Source organism: Capsella rubella, unplaced genomic scaffold (assembly GCF_000375325.1).
Source record: "Capsella rubella cultivar Monte Gargano unplaced genomic scaffold, Caprub1_0 scaffold_8, whole genome shotgun sequence".
NCBI lineage: Eukaryota > Viridiplantae > Streptophyta > Magnoliopsida > Brassicales > Brassicaceae > Capsella > Capsella rubella.
This window is the reverse complement of record NW_006238916.1, coordinates 3,701,257-3,721,033: the sequence shown is the minus strand read 5'-3', so window position 1 is coordinate 3,721,033 and position 19,777 is coordinate 3,701,257.

The window sequence follows — 19,777 nt, the reverse complement described above, 5'->3', positions numbered from 1 at the left end:
TCTCATTGCGCAGACGTGCAGTTCTAGAGTTAGAGAAAAACTTGGCAAGAAACGACTGCTTGCATTGATCCCAGGAAGTGATAGATCCTGGAGGAAGAGTTTTCTCCCATTGATGAGCTTTGTCACCCAAAGAGAATGGAAAGAGACGTAGCTTGAAACCGTCCTCACTGACCCCATTGATCTTGGTGAGACTGCAGAGACGATCAAACTCATCAAGGTGATCCAGGGGGTCTTCCATAGGCAGACCATGAAATTTATTCTGCTGGACCATGGAGATCAGACTACTCTTGATCTCAAAGTTGTTGTTCGCCACGGCTGGAGGCACTATACCCTGACGATGGGTATGGTTGCGTGGACCATCACTAGCTCCAATCCGTGTAGGTGCCCGTGGTGGGGGTGGTGGTTGAATGTTTTCCATCTCCACTTGGGGTGGTGTAACTCTGTTGCGTTGCTGTCGTGATGCAGGTACCAAGCGATCAATACGGTCGGAGGGCTGGAACAAGTTCTCTGTGCCTTGCGACCGTGTGTGCATACAACTCAAATCAGTTTATCTCTCTTATCGGTTGAGTGTGTCAATCGAGTAGGAGCAGTTGAGCAAGAGTTGTACCTGAATCAATAGACAAACAGAAGGAACAGAGTGAGTAACTGTAGTGAATGTTGAGTAAAAACTTGATCTTAGCAGGTCTGAAATCTCAAATGTAACACACAAACACCCAAATGGCAGCGGCGCCAAATTGATACTAGGATTTAACTATCAATTACCCTAGAGTACTATCATGTCATTGCAGTACAATAGGTATCAATCCAATCAGGTGTGATGCTAGCAATCAAGATATATCAGAAATGATTAAGTCAAGCAAGCATAAATGATTTTTGGTTTTCAGTGATCCTAAGCGAACATGTTAAACATGCGATAAATGTAAAGCTGTAAAATATCGACTACCATGCATAAACTAAAACGTAACGACTATTGATACTGGCAAGAAAACAAAGCAGACCAAGTAAATAACAAGAGAATTAAACAGAAAGCATAAATGGATAGAATATCCCGAGGATGAGGTTATTGATGTAGGTGGAGTATGCTAATCTACTTCGAGTGTTTATCAAACTGCAAACATTCTAATCCCTAGACAATGAACTTCTAATACTAGTCAATCCAATCTCTTGGCAGAAACTATCAAGTTTACAACACTTCCTAATCTCAATTCTCATTGATGAAACATGCAGTAAACAAGCATAAAAAAACAGCTCATTAATGTCAATAAACATCTTAGACAACCAATCTCTTGGGCTAAGCATGTAAATCTCTGGCACTAGTTGGTTCAGACATTGCATCATATACCTTTTGGGTATGAAATGTCTATGACCCAGTTCCAATTGATCAGAGAAGAACTAGCTAATAAAACTCTAGTCCAGAAGGGAAACAAAACAAATCTAACTTAAACACTCTAGCAAACTAACATCCTCCACCTAATCTATCCCATCCTCAAGAACCCTAACACTACTCAGATGCAGAAATCATGTTAAACATCATGAAACAAGAATCGTTCAAAACATGCATAATAATAAAGATGACAGGAAGAGTAACAACAATGATTCAAGAACTAACTGCAAAATATCAATGACTCAAAAGAAATCACGATTACAATTCTCAGGATCGTTTGGTGGCTAACAACAAAAACCTAATAAAAATAAACTCGATCCCTTGGACAATCCAAATGAGACCTATTTATAACAATGTTTGGGAAAACCTTAAAACATAAAACAACAACGTAAAAGCGGTTTAAAAGTAGTAATGGTCATGTCGGTCGAGTGAGCGCGTCGAGTAACACTTAATTTCTTCTCTGCATCATTTCATACTCGACCGTGTTCCTCGAGTGATCGTGTCGAGTGACCTGTGAAACCATCAGCTACTTCTTTGCTTTGTTCGATCATGTCACTCGAGTGAGTGCATCGAGTGACAGGTGGTTCTGCTTCGCTTCCCTTCTGCTCGATCTGCCACTCGATCGTATACGTCTGCTTCTCCCTCGATCGTCGATGTAACTGCAACGCATCCTTGCTTCTCACTCGATCGTCCCACTCGATCGTGTGCATGTCGAGTAACGCTTGTTCCTCTGCTTCGCTCTGCATGTCTCCTAAGTACCTGAAACACTCCAAATATGCACAATGTATGCAAGATATGCATGATATGCATAAAACCTACCTAAGTATGTAAAACATGCAGAAAGGGATCAATATGATGCGTATCAACAAGTGAATGATGCTGAAAAGATGATGAATGCATGCTCAAAAAGCGATGAAATACAGACTTATCAGTGACCATGGTTGATATGAGCATATAAGACCTTATGATGTGTGTTTGATTTATTTGGGTGGCTGAAATTATTGTGTTTTGGCTTGTTTGTGTGTTATGGATGTTGTTTTGTGTCTATTGATGGTTTAGGATTTAAGTTTGGAGCCTAGAAGTGTTTGAATTGATCTCTAGGGAGAGGAGATGCGATTTCAGGGTTCCTTTGGAGCTTGTGCCGATCGGCACCAGTTCGGGTGTCGGTTGACACCAACCTGGTGTCTGTGTTGATCGACACCAGTTTTCTGGACAGTAATGTTTCTGGACAGCGAGTAGTCGGGTCAGTTTATACCTGGTTTGGTTGTTTTGATTGATCTTATGAATGTTTGATAGTCTTATTATGCCTGTGTGTATAACCTAGTAGATGGGAGGATCGCTTCACTGAGTATTTCTAATGATACTCACACATCTCATTGTTTTTGTGATGTATGTAAAGATAAAGTGTGATTGTGGAATCACGGCGAGGAAGAGGGCGATGATCTAGAGTTGCTGATTGTTTTGTTATTTTAAATTTATTGTTTTGGAATCTTGGATTACACGCATGTTAGGTTCTGGTTATTGTTGCTGGTTTGATTTGGTTTTGGATAATTGTGGATTAATTTATGGTTTAGTAATTTAATTTACTGGTTGGTTTCCGCTGTGGTTTTCTTGTTGTTTTAGTTCGTTGGTTGAATATTAAAAACTTAGAAAACAGGATGGGTCGTTTCACAGACGCACACTTCTTTAGCTTAACCACCAATGTGAAAAACTTATTCTACATGGATCACATGTTCCTCCCAGCTAGCACTATAAATGAGGATATCCTCGAAGAAAACTAGGACTAACTGCCGCAACATGCTATTCATGAGTGCTTGGAATGTGGACGGTGCATTACATAACCCTAATGGCATTACCAAGTATTCGTAATGGCCATTATGCGTCCGAAAAGTTGTTTTCTCAATGTCTTTGTGATGCATACGTACTTGGTGATAACCCGCAGTCAAATCCAGCTTTATGAAGTATATTTCACAGGGAAGTTTGTCCAACATATCATCGACTGCGGGTATTAGAAAGCGGTCTTTGATCGTGATTGAGTTTAATGCTCTATAGTCGCCACGAAACCTCCATGCTTAATCATAGCAAGGCTTGTGATGCCATTAGCTTCTGCCATTTTTGTGAGAGAGGAAAATGTATTTGTCGTTATTAATCTTTTGGGAAATCTGCAAAATAAGAAGACCTCATCGTGTATTTATATTAATAAGGTTAGAACCTAGAATATTCCTTGTATTTATAATTTGCATTTCTTTAGTTGTTATAGTTCGGTAAGTAATCTATATTCGAAAATGGTTGTTTTGATATTCTGGTTATTTTTGAAGTCAATTTGTGTATCATTAAAATCATAGACTTTTCGTTGAAGTTATTTTTAACTCACTATCTTCTCTTGATTGAGCCAGATTGAGCATGTCGTCAAATCAAATTCTTTAATAGATGAGTTAACAGCTGTTTAGGATCGTTAATTGATCTCTGTTAAGGCAAAAAATGAGAATCACAAGGACAAGCGACGTCGATTTGGGGATTTAGACATTTTTTTAAAAGGCAGAACGATGTCGTTTGTCCTTGTGATTCTCATTTTTTGACTTAACAAAGATCGATTAACGATCCTAAACAGATGTTAACTCTTCTGTTAAAGAGTTTGATTTGACGACATGCTCAATCTGGCTCCGTCAATAGAAGACAGTGATTTAAAAATAACGTCAACGAGAAGTCTATAATTTTAATGACCATAGTGAAAGTCGAAGATTAAAATGGCCAAAAATTGTAAGTTCGGGATTTAAATAACATTTTCCCCCATTTAATTTGTTTCCAAATGTCAAATTTTAGGAAGTCAATTAGTTTCTTTCGAACAAACATATATGGGCCTCGGACCAAATCAATATGGGCATGTTGACATTTTATCAGTTGTCCAACCGAAATCATTTTAATTTTATGAATTTGTATTTTAAGTAGATTCATAAATATATGTGGTCAACCCGCTGTACACCGAGGGACAATTTTGTTGTAAATACTAATTATATTTTATCTTAACCCGTAAAAGATTTTAAATACAGACAATCTGTAAGAAACATATCATCATATTTATGTAAACTCAAAGTCGTTCAATCATATTTAATTACAATATTATTATAATTTAAATATTTTTAGAGTTAAATATTCTATAAAACTTAAACTAAATATGATAATTTGCAGATTTTGAAAGTTTTCATATTTATGATATTTCAAAACTTTCTAAAATAATTAAAATTTATAATATTTGAAATCTTTTAAAATTTTTTATTTTTATTTTTTAAATATGGAACCGGATTAAACTGAATAAAAAATCTAGTTTGGATACGTGAGAAAGAAAAATTCATGCTCATTTGTAGTTGTAAACATATTAGTCCTATTTATAATGATTTTTGACTATTATCTAAAATTTTCTACCTTATGTAGGCGTTATACATATAGTTTTTCTTTTATCGATTGAGTTATATACGTATGTTTCCAAAAATTTAAATTGCAAAATGAGGGGAAACAAATTTGTATTTTTATTATAAATATATTTTATGTAATAATATAAATTTAAAACAAATAATATTATATAAATATATTGGAGAGAGATTCGATTTATTAGAGAAGGATTTTAGGAAACTTTTTGATGTAATAAATATTTGTTTTGCCATTTGTTTGTGATTTAATTACAAAATTTACTTTTAAGTTTTGTTATATATTCAAATGGTAAGGGTTTGCTTATGCAAATATTACAAAATAAAAGGTTATAACCTAAAATAGATTTTAGTACATAATGTACTTCAAAAATGTTAAGATACATATTATCAAAAATCACAAAATATATATTTATATATATATATATATATATATATATATATATATATATAGTCTTTAAAGTGACGAAAGATAGCAAATTCTATAGAATTTAAAACGAAATGGCAAATCCAAAGATTTAGGTGACAAAATGGAAAAATCATCAATAATCTCTATTCACTAATCCAAGTTTGCTGTTAGTTTGAGAAATCTCTGGACCAAATCAGCGCAATTTCCTTCTATTAAGCGCATATTCAACTAGGTACATGTTTTTTGTGGAACTAGGCTCCATATGGAACAAGTCTTGAAATTAATGTCATAAATAAGTTCTTGAAGAAGGTTCTTGGATGCAGAAATGGAACTACGTAATCTTGATCAACACTCAACTTTAACAAAATTGTGACCATAGACACCCAAATAGAATTAATCAAGAAGTTTTCCTAATATTAGTTATATTAAAAATTTAAAGCATGTTAGTCTTCCCATTTGATTCGACATAATTTGATTGGAAAATAAACATGGAATACCAATTAGTATAAATTAGTTTAGAATACACAAATATAATACATTCATCAAAAATTTTGAGGAAAAAAATTGAAAAGATAAAGTAAAATATCATAAAAATATAAGCAAAACATAAGTAAAACATAATCAAAATCTAAAATTGAATTAAAAAATGTTAAAAGAGCGATTGATTTCTATTAATTTGACACATCAAAAGAGTACTCCATTAATCTAAAGAGTCGTTTACTTTTAATTGCTACATTTACATGTTTGAGGCTACACATTTCACAGCCAAAGACAATAGCATCAAAATGTGCAATCACATAATTTTCTGTTATTTGCATCAAAATGATCAAAGATAAACATTTATTCTAAGACATGGAGTTAACGCGAATGCTACAACCATCGCCAGTGGGAGTAAAATAGACCTAGCTCAGTGAAAGCTCCTACACCAATTGCAATGCAACCTCAAATATATATTAAACTTCAAATATATATTAAATAATTCACACAATGTTTTTCAGGGCCAATATAACTTGTTTTATTGCGCATAAACAAATTGTTTTTTTCTCTAACTTAAAATACATGCAATGTTTGTTTTTCTACAAAAAAAAGTCTAATCTATGGGCTCAAATTCAGCACCATTTACAGCCTCAACAAAGTAGTAAAACAGATTTTGACTAGCTTCCCCGGCGACATCGAAATAACCTGCGTACTGTCTAAACTAAACTATTAGTTGACTAGGCAGCCTAACCACCATATCTTCTTGTGGGTGCTATTTTCTTAATCACTCCATCGTCACTCTCAACATCGCCATTTCTTATTTTTACCTTCAATTTATTTAATTATTATTATTTTCTAAAAATATATGTATTCATAAGAAATCACAAAGACTAACGGTAAAATCGGATTTTTTGTTCGTTACAAAAACGCGGGTTTATAAATAACAACATTTATTTTTCTTGGTATTTACTTGCATAGTATATAAACTAAAGTATTATAGATTATAGTGTATCATGGATTATGTGATGCAGCGGGTTAGAGTTTATATAAATACGATTTTATATTTTTACGGGTAGTCTACTATAATAAAACTCACAAAATATTTTAATTTGAAATTAGACTATTTAAATGAAGATGTTATTCCAACTTTATTTCATTATTTTGAATATTAACTTGGTTCCTACATCAGGCAATGTAAGCCTTATACGTTGGCAAATTTGAGCCCTTCTAAGAACCTTCCAAAAAAATAAAATTCATTTCAGAAACATTCTAATATTTGGTTTGAGTCTCCCAGTAATAGTTATTATCCAGAAGTACCTTATATACCTTATAAAACTTTCTAAATTTCAAATTTTATAAGACGTATTTTTGGAAATGGATAATTAAAATATTTTTGCAAACAAAAGGGATATTTTCAAAAATTCTCTAAACTATTTCATTTCAAATTGAGAAAATTCCTAAAAACTACCCCATTTAATTTTTATTAGGACGATTAGTACCTAATATTGGCTAAACCCTAAACCCTAAAAATAGAGTTAAAATATTAACAACTCTTAAAATTTCATAGAGTTTAAATATTTATAATATTTTAAACGTTTTTGGTTAAAATAACAATAATATATAAACTTGTTTATTATTTAGAATATTTTAAAAATTTATTAAAGGTAAATTATTTATAATATTTGAAGTCCTTAATATTTTCAATATTAATAATATTTTAAACTTTAACCTTTAAAGGTTATAATATTTGGAAACTTTATAAAAAATCAAATAGAGAACCGGACTAAACCGTCAAAATATTTTAGATTTGAATGCCTAAGAAATCATATATGAGATATATTGTCTTAATAATCCTAGATATGGTATGGTGTTCACATTGCATGTGATGAGTAAGGTTGTTTTAATTATTATTTTTTAATTAATGATTTTTCTTTTTCTTATTGGTGTTAATTAAAGTCTTCATGTTGAAATCTAATTAAAGACTTCATGAAATATAATTAAAGTCTTATTGGTGTTAATTAAAGTCTTTATGTTGAAATATAATTAAAGTCTTCATAAAATATAATTAAAGTTTTATTGGGGTTAATTAAAGTCTTCATGTTCGCATAAGTCATTTTTTTGTCTTCATGGTGTCTTGGAAATTGTTGTGTTGATAGAGTTGACAGAAGAGGTAGTTTCTCTTTCTTTACAAAATAATAGTATATATATATATATATGTATAATTATATTTTATGTTTTTTATATATAAAAGTTTTATCAGAAATAAATTATAAACATACAAGATATGTGAGACCCCGATTGTTGGAGGTGTTTAAATGAATTGATTTAGCCACGTATGTCACCAAATTGCACTTATCTTTTTTTGTCAAAGGTCATGAGAGAACTCCATGGTTAAGCGTCCTTATGCTGGAGTAGTCAAATGATGGGTGACCTTCCGGGAAATGGTTGTCGGAACTGTGTGAGTGAGGCCAAAACACATGGAAAGATCATATGGTGATTTGTAGGGTCGGTAAATAAGTATTTAAGCTTCCCGGACGTAAGAAACCGACCGTCGAATATTGATGGTCTCATAGGCGTAGTGAGAAGACGTGAGGCCCATTAATAGAGATGGACTCATGGGCTGGTGGTAAACATGGGGCCCACTAGAGAGATGGCGGTTGGGGCGTTACTAGATATATATAGTATATATGTATTAGAAACCTAAAAAATAAAGTGTATATAACTGTGCGCTTGTGGTTTTAAATTTTGGATAAAAAGTTTTAACACAATACCGCTATCACTAGTTAAAGAAGAAATTCAGCTCAGTAATATGTTTTTTAAAATAAGTAAATAGGGATGGACCCGCACGTACGTGCGGGGTTGGTTGCAAAAATTAAGTTTATCAAAAAGTTTCAAAATATTTGGATTGACATGATAAGAGACCCGGATCGAGTGTAAACCGAATGAGTGATAAGTTAGAAATTAATTAAATTTATAAACTATCACATCACATAAACCAATGAAAAACATTAAAACTTTAGAATAAAATAACATAAATATACATATATATATATTAGGAGAGTCAAACCCGTTCACTATGCATGCCCTACACCAAATTGAACTGCTACTACTACACCATCAGTCAAACCCGTTAACTAATTAAATTACTCGTTCTCTTTCCGTATCCGTTATTTCTTGTCCCGATATTTGAAATATTTAAGTAATTTAAAATTTACTTTTTGCTATTTAAATCTCATATTTTTGTATCATACCCGTCACTTCATATTTTAAATTTGAATTTAAGTTTCCAAATTTTTTATATCGTCCTTTTTTTATGAGAAATAGTTTAGATAATTTATTTTTAGAATTACCCGTTCCCTTTTTGTATCCGTATTTTCCCTCTAAGATATGATTGTATATTTTTTATATAAATGAAATCATTAACATTTTTTTAAAACAATATTATGTAGCTTGTAATTAACTAATTAAATTACCCGTTCTCTTTCTGTATCCATTATTTCTTGTCCTGATATTTGAAATTATTAAGTAATTTGAAACTTACTTTTGCTATTTTATTTCATACTCATGTATCATACCCGTCATTTGATATTTGAAAGTTGAAATTGAATTTAAGTTTCCAAATTTTTTATATCGTCTTGTTTTTGATGAGAAATAGTTATATAATTTTTTTTTGTATTACCCGTTTATTTTTTGGAAATTGAAATAACTATTTTATTCAATTTTTAATCATAATTATTTGATTTTATTTATTTATTTGTAACATACATTAACTGTTTAATTCTTTTTGTGGACTGTCAATGTTATATTATATGGAAAATATAATAATCATGTGATATGATTTCCTGAACTTTCTTAAAACTATTAAATGCTAATTCTATATTAGTTAATATCCAGCGAGATTGGGGAGTTAATATATTATTAAATTGATGTTAATAATAAGGAATGTTTATTTGTACAGTACAATACTTAACTTTCATTCATAATATTTCATTGCATCCATAAAGAGTTCACATCTGCAGACCTTGACTGGTTGTACTAATGTCCTCGATGACATCACAAACACTATCTTTTTGGGCCATCAAAAAGGCGGTAATTAGTTTCTAAATGGCCCAGTAGTTAATGACTTTTGAATAATTAAGATGTTTAAAATGGCCCATGTACAAGTATGGAAAGGTGTTGGAATATTCCACAACACCAAAACCCTATCAAGACCCCCGTAAAATAAATTTTCTATACATTAAAACACTTTTGTTGTGTTCTAATAAGACGGCAACTTCTTTAAAATTATTAAAAACATGTCCCTTGATGACTTACTTGCTGATATTTTCCAGAAAGTAGTAAGGAAGCTTGGAGATGAAGATTGCAATTTCCTTGGTCCCATTATTCGAAGCAACAAACGTGGAAGAGATATTGGTTTGTCTAGAGAGGTTTTATATTCTGCCAACATCACACCAGCGTGCATCAACCCGGGTAACTTATGCGAATATCAGATTTGGAGCATTTTTTTTACCCGTTGTTTGAATTTTGACAATGGAAAAGCTCTATATTATGAATCACTTCGTCTTATCACTCAAGCACTAGATGTCGACGGGGCGTCACCGCTGCTTGAAAGAATTGTACCTGTGAACAACGACGCAACCTTAGCATATGCCATGATTCAAATGTGCGATGGGGGGGGCGATTTAGCTAGGGCTGCCTTCGAAATAATCCGGGATCTTTTTTATGGTGACCACACCCATGAAATCTACTCCATTGATCTAGAAGATATGTGTGAAAGGCTAATAGACAATTTCATTGACTTTCGTCCCTCGTGTTTTGGCACTCCTTTGGGACAATGTGGCAATTCCCTTCAACGGAAGTATTAAAAAAACCGGACTGCTCAGCGAGGCATGGCGATGATGTTTACTACGAAATATGTTATTGTTACAATTGTGTTGTGTGTGTATGTGAGTTGCTTTAGTTGGAAATTTTAATATCGTCATTAATTTTTTTGGCTTTTGTGAGTCGTATTGACTTGGTCAAATGTATTGTAATTTCATGTTTAATGTATAACCCTACTACCACGAAGGATGAGGGAATTTATCTTTTTTTTGATTCGAAGTCATTTTATGACTTCATTATCCAGCCACAATTGGAAGAAATTACACACAATACCAGGGTATTATTGGACCCCATCAATATCCGACCCAACAATATCAAATCTGATCTGAAAACATTAAGAACCGAGAAATCATCTACCCAATATGCCTCATAAGACAAGAGGGATGAAGAGGAGGAGAGGAACGGAAGGGAGAAAGGTGGTAGAGGAAGAAGATGGAGGAGCAAGGGAGTTAGAGAAGCAAGTTGAGGGGAGAGTTGAAGAAGAATCTGAAGAGAAAACGGATTTATAAAGGGAACAGAGGAAAGAGAGAATGGAAGACAAAATGTTGCGATGGTTATCTTATGTTTTCGCGGCATATTTACACATTACGGCTGAGTTATCTTATGTTTGCTTATATTATCGAAACAAGTTGAGGAACAGAGAGTGCCGTATCTGGAGACATGATTGCATCAGCGTATCTGTTAACCAAATAACTGCTCTTGCATGGACACATGGTATTTTCTTGTGGTCAAAATGACGGCATGTGCATCTTTTGCTACCAAATTTACAGCATGCAAAGATGTTCCATAAGTCTGGATGCGGTGACATCTGATTAGGTTAAAATTTGATTATCTTACGCAACGTCTGTGCATAGTTTTATATGCCAAATTTGAACCGATATTCACAATATAATGGCTTATGGCAAACGGAAGATTGTTGCAACAATTAAATAACAAACAGAAGTGCAAACTGCCTTTAAAAGAAAAATGCAAAAAGTAAGGGGTAATGACATTTTGGTTTTTAGTTTTGAAAAGAAAGATGTAAATTGTATATTCTATTTGGAGTGTACCATTTCTACAATTTTACCAATGAGTGTACCTCTCTCAGGATTAAATTTCGAAAGCAGCCCATTTTAGAAAATCCCCCTAGTTAAAACATGTAAAACAAAATTCATATTTTATCTTTATTTTGAAAGTCATAAATAATATTGCAGAGATAAACTTTCTTTTAATCCTAGTGTCTCTTGTTATAAAATCTATAGCCTTTAACAAGTTATTAATGTTGTCATATTTTTCAAATAAGATGACCCTACTCTTACCAAAGCGCTAATTATAACGTGGCCGGGCGGGGGGGGGGGGGGGGGGGAGGGAGTTTGCTAATTAATTTTAAAATCGTTTATTTATGTTGTCATACTAGGGGTGAACTACTCTTGTTCATCCCCTCTTAATTAGTCAAATAAAATGTAACAATATGCCATGTCATTTTCTATTAAAACAAAATCAAAATTAAAATCGTAAAATAAAACAAATTAAGGAAAAAAATTATGTAGGATTTTAATTAAGAAAATTATATTTCGGCTTTGGTTTATAAAATAGTGATTAGAGTTTATAAAAAAAAATTATAATTTGGTTTTGTTTTATAAAATAGTGCTTAAGGTTTAGATTTTGTAATAAAACAAAATTGTATTTCCCTTTGGGTTTATAAATGAGTGGTTAGGGTTTAGATTTATATATAAACAAAATTATATTTTGGTTTGAGTTGATAAAATAGTGGTTAAGGCTTAGATTTTATAATTAAACGAAATTATTATATATTAGTTTGGGTTTAAAATATTTATTTTTCTGATTTTAATTTTAAATTATTTTAAAATATTTATTTTTCTGATTTTAAATTTAAATTATTTTAAAATATAATATGATGTGGCATATTATTGTTTTTTATTGTTTAATTAATAGGAGGTGAATAAGAGAGGTGAACCCAAGTATTACTCTACTTAAAATTTTAGAAGACTCTTATGCTTATATAGTTTATGGGTGATAGTTAGAGATATGCTTGTATTCTTGGTGAGATGGTTCAATAGGAGTTGGAAGTCTTGCAACTTCTTTTTATTTTTAATTGTTGGAAGCTATGAAGGTGTGTTTTCAGTAGGAATTCTTTCCCTTTTCCAATATCTCCTTAATTAACACAATTAGCTTGGATATACATATGTGCACATTTCTAAACATCTAAATCCTAGTTGTTTTGTCTTTGACTCACATAGGTATGAATAAACTGCAACTTGGTACGTTAAAACATTTATAAATGAATGTTGATAAACTAACAACGATTATAAATTAATAAATTTTGATGTTTCTGAGTCAGTCCAGTGTAAAACTTAACAACTTTTAATAAAGATAATAAGATAGCAAATTTTTTAAATTCTCATGTAAAATATTGTTTCAATAAATTAATAAATTAATATATATATATATATATTTAATATATATCTACGTAAGTATATTAATGTATGCTTTTAATATTTCGTAAAAATTAAATTTTATCCTACATATAATCTCTAAAAAAATATATTAAAATTTTGAAGTATAATCTTGTAATATACTCCATAAAAAATTATAAAATAACCAATTTGTTTTTTATGTATTTAATTTCTAAAATATGCATCATATTCATTTTTAGTTTTATAGGATGTTAACATTATAATTGAGGTTATTAATCGTAAATTTTATGTATATCAATTGTATACATGTATTTATCTATAATATTTGTAATTTATCATCAAAATTAGTTTAAAAAAAAAATATTGAACGCAATTTTAGAAAATTAAATTTATAATATGTAAAAGAATAATCTTATATATCTGTCTAAATCTATTATACCAAAAACATGCCGAGATAATAATATAGAGAAGCCCGATAGAATCTGCAGCAGATATTAAAAATCATACTCCAAGTCTTCAATAATAACTCACGATACATTGACCTAATTATCTCTTCCCAGCAAATTTTCTTTTCTTTGTTTTCCAACTTTTGATAAACATATTGTTCAATTAGTAACTTCCCAACTGAGAGAGATATTAGAGAAATATAAATCTATTCTAGCATAATAAAGTTGCTCTATTAACTAAACTGCCACTCATCTCAACTAGATCGTCACACTCTTTCTCAACCATTTTAATTTCGATTCATCATTTTCCCTACACATCTTCATCCATTTTATTTTTTCTTTTTCTTTCTCTTTTATTTATGTTCTATTTTCTTTCATTCTTGATACTTGTATAACGAAGAAATCTAATTCTTCTTCTTCTTTTCATTCTCATCTACTGTTGTATAAAGCTCAAAAATCATTAACATTTTTTCTTCTTCTTTATACCATCTCCAGTTGTGGTTTTTAAAGGGGTACTTATCAAAAAAGTAAAACAAAATTAAATCAAAAATGATGTATTTATTAAGTATCAGTCTTTAACATAGTACTTTGAGTACCGATACTTAATGATGACGTGTCAACATTTTTTTTTTGTTTCTCATGTCGCTTTCTCTCGCTCTCATTTTTTTTTTCTGGGTTTCTAGTGATAATGAAGATTTGATATATTGAAGCTGCCCACCGCCTCATCTCTTCTTCCTTACTGATGCAATTTGTTTAGTTGTGTTTTAATTAGTAGAACAAATCAATTCCCAAAACGAAAGCTTGTGTGCAGCGAAGATTACGAAAATGTGTGGCATGAGATTAGATGATGCATCATCTCTCCGACCATCCAATGTTTGGAGTACAAATATCATACATACGTATAGAATAAAAATTTAGCCTTGCTTTGTATGTTTTCTTCCTTTCTTTGTGGATGTGTATGATAATTGTTTTTTAAAAAGCAACCATGAAGATTGTTTACCACTGGACAGCAAAATTAATTTAGAGTTACTTAAACTAACAATTGTCAAAATTTAATTTTAAATAATTGATAAGTACCCATGAAGGAGGCTCACCACTGGAGATGCTCTTATGTATCCATTCTGTTTATATTAGAGATTCAAGTATCAATCAGTTTTTATACTTCACTAGTTAGAATCGTAATTCGTTTTTAAATTGAAATTAGTGATTATTGTATTTGTTCACTTTGTATTAATTTTCATATTTGTTCTCGTATCCTTTTTTATTAACTTCGTATTTTTAGTTGTATTTTTAGATCACTTCCTATTATGTCCATGGGTTTTTATCAACTCGTTCACTATCTACCAAATCCAATGATACACATGAGAGACTTTAGATTAATTGGAAGCATTTTTTGGAAAAAGGTCATCGGTATCCAGGATACCTCATCCACATGATCACAAAGAGAATCATTACTACTGATACAGCTCTATAAGAACGAAAATATAAAACAAAAAACTCAAAAGCACTTACCTAGATCTCTCAACCAAAAGTGATTGAGACATTACTCGGAATAAATAAGAAAATAAATACCTTTGTATTCATCATCCATCGTTTGCACTGTCATCGTTTTTCTTCTGCTAAATGTTCTTTAATCCAACTCTATATCTAACGTAAACCCTAAATATCAAAGTAAGATATGGTTTTATCATCGCCCCAACTATAGTAAAACCTAGAAATTCCTCACCCCCAATACCCAGTTTTTCAACTTACAGGATCGTAATTGTAACGCCCGACCGCCATCTCTCAAATGGGCCCCATGTTCACCACCAGCCCATGGGCCCACCTCTCTCAGTGGGCCTCACGTCCTCTCAATATGATGCAAGATTAGAATCACTCCAACTTTAGATCACTTGATAATCAAGAGATTTCAAGCTTAGCTTGCGGAAGGTGGAATTCACGAGCTGGCTCTGAAGCACTCTCTCGTGAATCAAGGGGTGGTTCAGGGGAAAGTTCAGGTGATTGACTCGCTCAATCGGTGGGATAATCGACTCACTCGATCAATGGACAAATAAAAGATATTGAATCACTCAACAAACTTAATCCGCAGATTCCAATAGACTTAAGAGACTCACTCACTTAAGACTATGGAATAACAATGACAAAGACTCCTCATATTTTATGATGTCTGTAATGATTCTCATGGTGTCCATAGGTAGCTTTGAGACACGTCCATATGAAGGTAAAGGAGAGTTTCCTTATCTCGCTCCAAGTAGATCAATGGCCTTGATTCAAAGAGTGGTCTAGACTTGGATCTTCTCTTGGGCTGTTCTCCATGGGCTGGGGCCTTGTGGTGGATCAGATGAGTGTGTGGGCTCCCTTCATGGCTGATGCAAGTGTTAAAAGACTTCAAATCCTCACAGCTCGCAGTCTGGTGTAGTTCAGCCAGTCGGTCAGCGAGTAGTTCATCATGCTTGTCAGCGAGTAGTTCAGCATGCTTGTCCGCGAGTAGATTAGAATGTACATCAGCTATCATCTTTGAATCATATGGATGGTGAATGATTCCTTGATAACTTGGTGTTGCCTCATTACAAACCTTTCTAGGTAAACCCATTGGGAAAAAACCCTAGATAAGAGAAAAAGAGTGCAACAGTCATATCCCAATAATAAGGTGATTTGACTTGCTGATTTTTGATCCCTCTTGAACTATCGGACTTCTTAGGGTTAATATCATGGTGAATAATTAACCCTTCGCCTTGTACTTGATCAGAACTCCATTTAGACAAAGATTCTCCAAAATTCTCCATGTAGACCGGTTTGGTGTGTTCTTGGTATGATCTAGTTCTGATGTCCACATCACACTAGGACCATGAGCCCATCAATATCTGACGGTTCTACATCCGGGAGGCTTAAATACTTGTTTACTAACCCTACAAATCACCACATGATCTTTCTCTGTGTTTTGGCCTCACTCACACATTTCCGACAGCTACTTCCTGAAAGGTCACCTATCATTTGACTACTCCAGCATAAGCACACTTAACACTGGAGTTCTCTCAGGACCCTTGACCGAAAGATAAGTGCACTCTGGTGACATAGGTGGTCAAATCTATTCATTTAAACATCTCCACAAACTAGGGTCTCACTGTAACTAACAAAGTTGGAAACTAACTATAACCTAAACCCAACTCCAAAGTTTTGTTGCGTTTTGGATGTCACTTTATTGGGCTATTTTCGTCCTTTTGTGACAACAATTGAATAATCTTGTCCCGCTTATATTCTTACTTTTTTATATCGTAATTTGAAAGTTACCTTTGGTAAATCACCGATTTTCAATTGTTACTATTTTGGCATTTTTTTCAGTTCTCAAGCCACTGTATCCCAAATATGTCTATAGTAAGTTTTTATACTTAATTTTTATTAATGTTTTGCAATGTACAAATATTAATGTTTTGTTCATTTTAGAAGAAATCTTGTAGGTTTTTAACTTTTTAAGGTATGTTTTAAATTGATAAATCACTCCTATGTCAAAATTTTAATCTAAATTTGATTTCATGTTAAAATAAATATTTTTTTATGTACCAATCAAAAGAGTTTTCAAAAGTATTGATGTCGAAAAAGATTCAGAAGACTTGTCTTGAAATCCGGCGGATAGGAAAAGAATTGTGAGACCCTGATTTGTTGAGAGGTTTAAATGAATTGATATGGCCAAAGTGCACTTATCTTTTTGGTCAAATGTTATGACTCCTAAGAGCACTCCATAGTTAAACGCGCTTATAATGAAGTAGTCCAGGGATGGGTGACCTTCCGGGATGTAAATGTCGGAAATGTGTTATTAGTTAATGAATCCTCTTAGTCTTAATGGGGTGCTTAATATACTCAAATATATAATCCTAGACAATGAACCACGTAAACTAATCAATCCAATTTCTTGACAGAAATTATCAAATCAAAGGAACTTCCTAATCTCAATTCTCATTGATGAAACATGCAATAGATAGACATAAAGATCAAACTCATTATTTTCAATATACTCATTAAGCAACTAATCTCTTTGGTTAAGCAAATAAATATCTGGTATTAGTGGTTCAGACATTTCATCAAACACCTTTTGCGTGCTGAAATGTCTAAGACCTAATTCCACATGACCAAGGCAGAACTAGCTTTTTAGACTGTAATCCAGAAGTGATCTATTAAAATCTAAGCTTAAACACCCCTAGAGACTAAGATTTCTCACTGACCTATTCCATCCTAAAGAACCCTAGTTCACTACTCAAACCCAGAAAACATGATCATAGATTCGAACCCAGGAAATTCTAAAAGATGCATAATCATATAGATCTAGATGTAAGTAGCAATATTGCACAAAGATCCAACAGAAAATTCTAAATATATCAAAATATATTAAGATTACAAGTTTGTATATAGGAGGCTAAAGTATAACAACTCTTGAAAAAAGAGTGTTTTTTTTTACAAATTAGAGAAATGGGCTATTTATAAGATAAGAGGGAAGCCCTAAGTCACTAGCAGACAAAATAGAAAATTTGTCATAAGTGCCCGATCAGCTGCTCAATCTACTGCTTGGTCGTGTGGTTGGTTGTGTGCAATGGTCGAGCACAAGTCTTCATTCCTTCCACTTGACCGGATGCTCGATCATGTATATATACGTCCAGTAAAACAGCGATATATCTTGAACTGCAGATCTGATTGGTTTGACTCTACAACCATTAAAATGCTTATTCAATTTCCTACAACTTGTATGAAGGGCGCTGAAGCTAAATCTGAAGGTAAGATCTCCATTCGAGTCAATCTTTCAAGGACTTATCATGAACACGTCTGAGTACTTGGTCGAGTGGTATGGTCGAGTGCTTCCCTTTTCCTTCTTCATGCTTTATATTCTCTTGTGTAAGACTCAGGAATGAAATCAGCGCCTTCTTTAGCATTAAGAAGTCCTAAAACACCTAATAATGCTCCATATGCATAGATGCATGCGAATGCTAATGCAAAACAACTTATGGATGCAAATCACAAAATAAAGACTCTAAACCCTATGAAAAAGGTCCTAAAATATTCAAAGATACTACTTATCCATGTTAAAAACACATCATATGCATCTCTAAAATGTGTTATTGATTCATTATTTGCTAAGCATGTTTTAAGTATGAAACAACTAAGGGGAAAAGGTTATGATGGAAACATGAAAGGTATATTCAATGGATTGAGATCCCTAAGTTTGAGAGAAAGTAGTTTTGCTTATTATATCCACGGCTTTGCTCATCAGCTTCTGTTATTTGTAGTGGCAATTGCTAAAAAACATTTTAGAGTCGGCGATTTCTTTGATATGATTTATGTATAGTTAAATGTGGTTGGAGCTTCTTGTTAAAGAAAGGATATGATCTGAGAAGAATTTCAAGAAATATAGAGGAAGAAATCAGTCAAGGTGATTCAGCCATGATTGAATCAAGAGCTCTCGCTAAAGAGACTTGGTAATACTTGTTGGGGTTCTCACTACATAGCATTAGTCCGGTTGGTTGATTAATTTTCTTCTAGAATTAAATTACTTAAATATATGAAAAAGAAAGAGATTGATAGTGTGAGAATCTAGTTTGTGGAGAGTTTGAATGAATTGATTTGGCCACCTATGTCACCAAAATGCGCTTATCTTTTCGTTTAAAGGTCGTGAGAGAACTCCACAGTTAAGCGTGCTTATGCCTGTGTAGTCTCATGATGGGTAACCTTCCGGGAAGTGGTTGTCGGAATAGTGCGAGTAAGGTCAAAAAAACAGTTAAGATTATGTGGTGATTTGTAGGGTCGCTTAAAAAGTCTTTAAAGCCTCATGAACATAGCCAACCGGCCATAGGATGTTGGCCATCAAATAATGTAATGCCCAGACCGAACCTCTCTTAGTGGACCCTATAGTGACCCTCACCCTCACCTAGTAGCCGGATGAAAAATCATCAATGAACGGGTGAGAAAAAGAACTCCGAAAGACTAAGAAGACCTAAGGATTGTGATCTATCGAAGCATTATCAAAGGAAATACAGTTTGGTCGGGATATATACGAGGAAGCGTAGCCGGAGAAGTACGTTATCGACCACACAAAGATTGGACCTAAACGTGAAGCATAGTATCTTGACCCAAAGTCATAAAATGGCTAATTATGAAGTTCTATCGAGACAGATTGCCAAAAAAATGAAGAACGGTCGAAGATGGTCGAGACACCATCGATACTGTCGATCGGCGACGACAGCTGGTCGAGACAAAATCAAAGAAATGAAGATTGGAGCCAACCTTAAAGGAAATTCTCGATGCACAACCAACGCTAACGTGACTTGAAGATATTGTATCGAAGAGTTACC